Genomic DNA, 7,159 nt, shown 5'->3' on the forward strand with positions numbered 1-7,159 from the left:
TGAATCTTCAAGCAACGCCCCTTATTCTGATGACAAAAAAACAACAACAAATCTCTTTCTGCTACCAGGTGGGTTAACAACGTGAACAACATGCACGTGTGGTGTATGTGTGTAACTTTGGGGAACCCATAGAGGCAAACAAACGGTAAGTCTGCAGAAATACAAAGGGGTCTAGTAGTTGTGACGTGGCACATAAGTCATGCTGTAATGAGGATGTGTTTAATAGATGTAATAATTAGTAAAGTCATGGTACCAGTAAATCACAGGAAAGTCCTGGAGCACTGGTTATTCTTTACCCAGGATGCATCAGTGTTCTCCTGGGGTGAACCCAGAAAGGTCAAACAGAGTCTCATTAACACATACTGTATAGCTGGGCTATACATGTATGGGCCGGAGTATTAACATAAAGCTGAGTTTTAGTGCATTAATGACACTATCTGAACAAGAGAGCAACCCGGCCTCAAAAGGTGCGATTTATTTTTCATTCTCAAATCAATTGGGGGAGCTCTAGGTTCAAATATTGACATTATATGGCATCAAATATTATTGTTCACATGTATTGGATGCTCTTCAAGTTTTGGTTGTGTCAAACTAAACCCTGCAACCAGAGTTCTGAATTACAATTAAAATATTGTTGCGTCAGTAAATCCAATTAGGTGATTGTCATGTTTTAACTGCAGGATTGCATGCCCCTCTATGGGTTGAGAGCATTCTACAAACCTTGGGTTCATGAAGCCTTTTCTAAACCAGTTCGCTAAACTCACAAAGTCATGGTGGTCAAGCTGAAAACAGAGCTTTTTTTTTTTATTAGTTCCTGAGAATTTGACATGTTAGAGATACGATGCAAAGTTTTCACCTGACAACACATGAAAGTTAGAGAAAGCTTGTATTCCTTTTCCACATGGCAACACCCTGTGCTTTTAGCCAGATTTGATATATTTGAAAGAAGAATAGTGACTTGGGCTGACTTCCCAAAGCACAATGCATAGTCAGTTCTCCATGCGGGCGTATAGCTTGGATTTTAATATACTTAGGGATGTAATTATCATATAACACTGGCTTGCTAATGGAGTAAAGTTTCCACTTAGGAGCGTGCCAGCTCCTGCAGTATATAAACGTACACTATGATATACAGTATAAGGCCCTGTACAGTGCAGAAAAAAAGACATCCCCATATAATAAAGACAGTAGTAAAGTCAAACTAGTAAACAACATGAAACTCCAGAGGGAGACAGAATGAGGTGCATACAGGACTATTAGCCCAGATGCATCGGCTCTGGACTCTGCTTGTTAACCCTTGAGAGCCCCAGGCTCATAAATCCTGTTTGGAGAGAGCTGGCAAAACACGGTGTTCAGAGCTGCACACTGGCCTGGCACACAGCAGGTACAGTACATGGCTCTGACTTCAAATGTGTGTTCAGAGCTGCATACTGGCCTGGCACACAGCAGGTACATGTGCAAATAAAAAGGTTGAAGTCAAACCACAATGAGCAGTGCTTTGGCTCTGGCATGTATAACACTTAACAGAACACACCAAGGCATGAAATCGTTTATGTATTTTTTTTTTTGTCTTATTTTGCCATTTGCAGGCTATAGGGCCAAAGTTATGATTTCACTGGCAAAATACTACTGTATGTGCTTTATTTACCCTGCTATTTATTATTTACCTCATTCAAGCGATAATTTTACTGTTATTAATTTGTATTAACTTTAGTGAGTACAAATAGTAGCATGGTAGTGTAGTTGAAAGACCAAAAAAAGGTCTGAATCAAAAATAATGTAATCTTACAGATGGTTTTCACAGAATTGTGTTGCTACACTGTAGCAAGCTACAGCTACACAGCTACAGTACAGGGAACAGTTTGAAACCTACCTTATTTCCTGACAGTTATTGTATTAGCAAACATTGCAACAGGAAGTAAGCTAGGGGCAATTTAGAATGTTTATGTTGTCAAGTTAAAACTGCCTACATGGTAAAGGTTTACTGTTCACTAGTCATTTTCCTTAATACTAGCCTGAATTTACATTGCAACAGTAACAACATAGAATAGTGTCATATGGGACATGTCGTCTGTTTAATATTTATTCAAGGCATCAGAGGGGCCTCTGTTGTGTGTTCTAATGAATAAAACACTATGTTTATCCTTCCTGTTTAACGTTAAGTCCCCATGAACAGTCACAGGGACCAAGAGAATATTTACTTGTGTTGGGACACCGGGGAGTTGGATTATCTGCTGGCGGCTTTGTAGTTTTCTGAAGCTTCCCCGTGTGACATGTTCCAGGGAGAGTGCTCTTATTTACTCTTCAGTCCTCTGTGTATAGCCCTTCTTATTGTTTGTTCTTATGTGCCACCACTCCTGAGGTATATGTGCTCCAGGAGAGAGAGAGGGGGGGGGGGGGGGGGGGCAGGTCTGATCATTACATGGGATTGGGACTAGACTCCAGTAGGATAGGGATGGGGGTGTTGTCACTATATAGGGTCTGTTCCATTATAAAAAGGATTTTATGTTGAGTAGGACTTGCATTAAATGTGAATGCATGATCACAGGAGATATCTGCATGCAATGGGTGTTGACATTTGCTCTTATAAACCCTGGCTCACCTCCTGGATTTCATAAATATATATGACTTTTGTATGATTAAAAAAATCTACTTGCACAATTAGATATTATTTTCTCTTGTATTGAGCAATCATATTTCCCCTGTTGTGAAACAATCTTTACACCCTTAAGTAACATTTTAAGAGAGACCAGACAAGACCTAAACGGTGGAAAAGATAGTGCAAATCGATAGAAATGTTTTTTTTTTCATAGCAGAAAGACATTTTCAAATTTCAACCCACAAAACACGCACAAGCCCTTTAAATACCCGAAGTACTGTTTTGCACCGAAAGGTGGCGATATTGGGTTTCAAAACAATTCCATTCATACCATCCAGGCCGACCCATGCTGTCCCCTTTCCAAATATTTCCACCTTGCTCACTGATCAGATACTGTATATCTGTGGTACTGTATATCCTCGACTATCGATATATTGTATGAGACAATTGTCTCTCTCCTTGTCAGCACCAGTCATTATAATGCATCAGCTGTTTGGGGTGACTGAGTGCTGTCTGAGAGAAATTTCTGAGATAATTGAACTCATAGTTGATTAGCAAAGCCTAAATTGATGGAAAACATCTTCCCAAAGGCTATATCAACAAACTGGAGGACAGGATTAAGATGGTCTAATTATCAAACAGTGCTAAATGCAGTCAACAGTCCAATGTTTTCAAAATCTTACTTCATAATTGTCTAATTGATATTTTAGGCAATTATGAAACAAAATTATAATTAAGAAGAGCGTTGAAAACAAACCGACTTGCTCATCTTTAAAAAGATGCGCATATAGCCTACCAGCTGACATCTTAAAATCCTCGAAAAAATGTTGTCTTTTTCTTTTTTCTTTTCACTTCTTATAACATGACGAGAGGAAGAATATTAAGTCTCATATGTCAATCTCCTGATGGGCTTGGACAGTTCAGAAAACTTTGCTTTCTATACTATTATGCTAATTAGGTCCCCAGGCTGGTCTGCTCATTGGCTGCGAGTCTCAGTCAATGTAATATTTCAGTCCTGACGTCAGGGCGCCTATAAAACTAAGCAATGCTTTTTAACTCGTCGGCTGACTGATCCCTTAGAAAAAAATCTATCAATCCTTGGCTGGAGATTTTTTTCCATTCTCCACAAGGCAACTATTTGCCCGGGACACGTGAACCTCCTCAATTTGGCGCACTAATCCTAAAAGGAGCCATGAAGTGTTAAATGGTAGAAACAGAGAGAGCGGCGCTCAGACACCCGCACGCTGGGAGAGAGGGAGGAAACAGCGCTGCTCCAATGCGTCTGTGCAACACAGGCTGAAGAAAAAAAAACTTATCGACTCACAAAACCAAAACCTGCGCTGCGCAATTAGCCCCAGAAAACCCACTTTTTCCTCCGGTTTTGAAGAAAAATAAATAAAGAAATCAAGCTGGCTCAGTGCGTGTCTCAGCAGCCCACTTTGACAGGTGCTCCTCACCCCCTTTGGAGGACTGTCAACAGCAAGAGGATGGCATCAGAGCTGGCAATGAGCAACTCCGACCTGCCCACCAGTCCCCTGGCCATGGAATATGTTAATGACTTCGATCTGATGAAGTTTGAAGTGAAAAAGGAGCCGGTGGAGCCCGATCGCAGCATCAGCCAGTGCAGCCGCCTGATCGCCGGGGGATCCCTGTCTTCCACCCCGATGAGCACGCCTTGCAGCTCGGTTCCCCCCTCTCCAAGCTTCTCGGCGCCCAGTCCGGGCTCGGGGAGCGAACAGAAGGCGCACTTGGAGGATTTCTACTGGATGACCGGGTACCAACAGCAGCTGAACCCCGAGGCTCTGGGCTTCAGCCCGGAGGACGCTGTAGAGGCGCTGATCAGCAGCAGTCACCAGCTCCAGACCTTCGACGGCTATGCCAGAGGGCAGCAGTTCGGCGGCGCGGCCGGGGCAGGGGGCGCCATGGCCGGGGAGGAGATGGGCTCAGCGGCCGCCGTGGTGTCCGCGGTCATCGCTGCAGCCGCGGCTCAGAACGGGGTTCCCCACCACCACCACCACCATCACCACCACCACCACCCCGGCGGACACCACTCCTCCTCCGGCTCTCAGTCCGGCGGCAGCTCGGCGGGAAGCCACCAGCACCTGCGCTTGGACGACCGCTTCTCGGACGACCAGCTGGTGTCCATGTCGGTGCGCGAGCTGAACCGGCAGCTCCGTGGGGTCAGCAAGGAGGAGGTCATCCGTCTGAAACAGAAGAGGAGGACGCTAAAGAACAGAGGCTATGCCCAGTCCTGCCGGTACAAGCGCGTACAGCAGCGGCACGTCCTGGAGGGGGAGAAGACCCAGCTGATTCAGCAGGTGGACCACCTCAAGCAGGAGATCTCCAGGCTGGCCAGGGAGAGGGACGCCTACAAGGAGAAATACGAGAAGCTCATCAGCACCGGCTTCCGAGAAAACGGAGGATCCAGCAGCGACAACAACCCCTCGTCCCCGGAGTTTTTCATGTGAGTCTCGGCGTCGAAAAGTTTAATAATGACCCCCACAGGGAAAAAAAAACTTTTAATTTGTGCAAGCACACACAAAATAGCATGCGTTGTGCGTGATTGTGTTGAAGTTGCTTTCTTAAAGATTCTGTTGGTAACGACACGGAAAGTCTTGCGCCCTTTTCAAAATGATTCAGTTTCAGTGTGAGAATTACGCACGGTTAAAGGAGGCATAAATAGGCCTGTTTAGTGGGACTCTCAATATCAGCTCGGGTTCGAAGATGATTTTGAACAATTTCTATGTCGAATTCCATTCGTGATGTTTGTCTTTAGATTTATACTGCATAAAAGTACCGAAGAGCTTGTAATGTAAAGTCTGCACACTGCACATGTCCGCTATAGCCTCATTGTGCGCATCGTCCATCCTGTTCCCTTTTACCTAAATATGTGTGAAATTATCCTCATGCAAATCAGCTTGAATTCGATGTCAAATGTTTGCTCTAAGTTTACTTATTTTGATATGAATTATCAAATTTTCATATCATCCATATTTGTCTTGTGATAAAACATTCACTTACACCAAAAGTTTGCATTTTTTATGTTAGACTGTAGCCTACCTGTTCTGTAAACCCATGCATGCTGGCCATGTACGGAATGTTTTTCAAATTGTTGATTTTTTCCTTTCTTTTTGTGAACTTGTGGCTGTGTACCATGATATCTATAACTACATTGTTCAACCTCATCATCACTTTTAATTTATTGGAAAAAAGTGTGGATACGATTATTCATCGGTCATTTCGCCATCATGAATGCTCACCCCCTAACATGGACCCTCACTGAACATTTCGTGGGCTTCATTTGGACCCCTGTGGAAAAAATGAAATTGTGGATGCAAGCAACTTTGTATTGAGTATTGATTTGTATCGACAGACATCATCCCATGAAGACCAGCGGCGGATTATTTAGTAGAAACTGATGAAATATTCATCAAATATATTTTTTTCATGCAGAACGCAGAGATTATTGCAATCAACAAGTGGGGGTGAAGAAAAAAAATGACTTTGGACAAAACATAAGCAAATGACAGCTCACCATGCATGTCCTGAAATAACTGAGAAATGATAGGCTCCTCAGACTTTGTCACTTAGCCAGATGACCTGTTCTTTCAGCTGAATTCCTTTCGTTTTAAATGCATTTTTCCTTTTATTTGAGGAACTTAAGCATACCCTGAACCCTATGGGTCTTATTCGGAAAATATGTGAACTGTTTCAAATGGAAATATAATGTGCTGCCGGTGTTGTAGATTTAAGCATCATGTGCAGGCATAATGCCCTTTGTGATGCCCTGGATTTTATACATTAAAATGTAGCCTATTGTCTGGACAATACAACCAACTACTGACAAACACTCATCAAAATGGAATATAATGAATATACCATTCATCAATAAATCTTCATTAGTAGAAACGAATAAATTCTCTTGAAAATGTTTATTTTTGTTCTCTTTAGTTTTGCATGTTATTTGTCTGGCACTGTGCCTTGTGAAGCGACGCCACACACACATTTAGCCTACATTTCCCTACTCCATCTAAGCAGAAATGTAAACACAACAAGAGAGGGCAACTTAAAAATGTAGGCCTAATTGTCACTGATTGATTGAAGTGCGATGCAATTGTTATGCACGAGACGCGTAATTACGCCAGCTCCGAAAACACAGTCCAGTTTTGATATCAGTATAGCCTATGATTTGATATCATTTCGTGTTTTTATATCTGTTATTTTTGGATGGGGAAATACGACAAATTAATTCTGGTCGTCTTTTAATAACTTTTTCTAATAACTGCTTGTCTCTTAAAGAAATAGGAGCTGCGTAATGGCCATAAACTGTTGCGTAATTATAGGCTAATCTATGCAATTTCTTAATAAAAAAAAAAAAAATTAAGATAAATAAATAAAAATAGCCTACACTAGAGTTATATATCTATTCTTTTAATTGTTGAATATGGCCTATAAGGATCATGCTGCAGGTCTCCTGAAAAAAGTTAATCATTCATTTGAGAGCAAACTTGTACTTTTTACTGGTAGCTGTTGACTTGTTGAATCATCTCTGTTGAAAGT

At 42.1% G+C, this 7,159-nt stretch overlaps 1 pseudogene across 1 annotated transcript; it reads left to right on the forward strand.

Moving 5' to 3' along the window:
* The first annotated feature begins 4,071 nt into the window (after nt 1–4,071).
* On the forward strand, nt 4,072–5,578 carry LOC310793374 (transcription factor Maf pseudogene; annotated as a pseudogene). The gene has a single exon. The product of its transcript is annotated as a transcription factor Maf pseudogene (transcript).
* Nucleotides 5,579–7,159: the final 1,581 nt, after the last annotated feature.

Source organism: Poromitra crassiceps, assembly GCF_964638095.1.
Source record: "Poromitra crassiceps genome assembly, chromosome: 18".
Lineage (NCBI taxonomy): Eukaryota > Metazoa > Chordata > Actinopteri > Beryciformes > Melamphaidae > Poromitra > Poromitra crassiceps.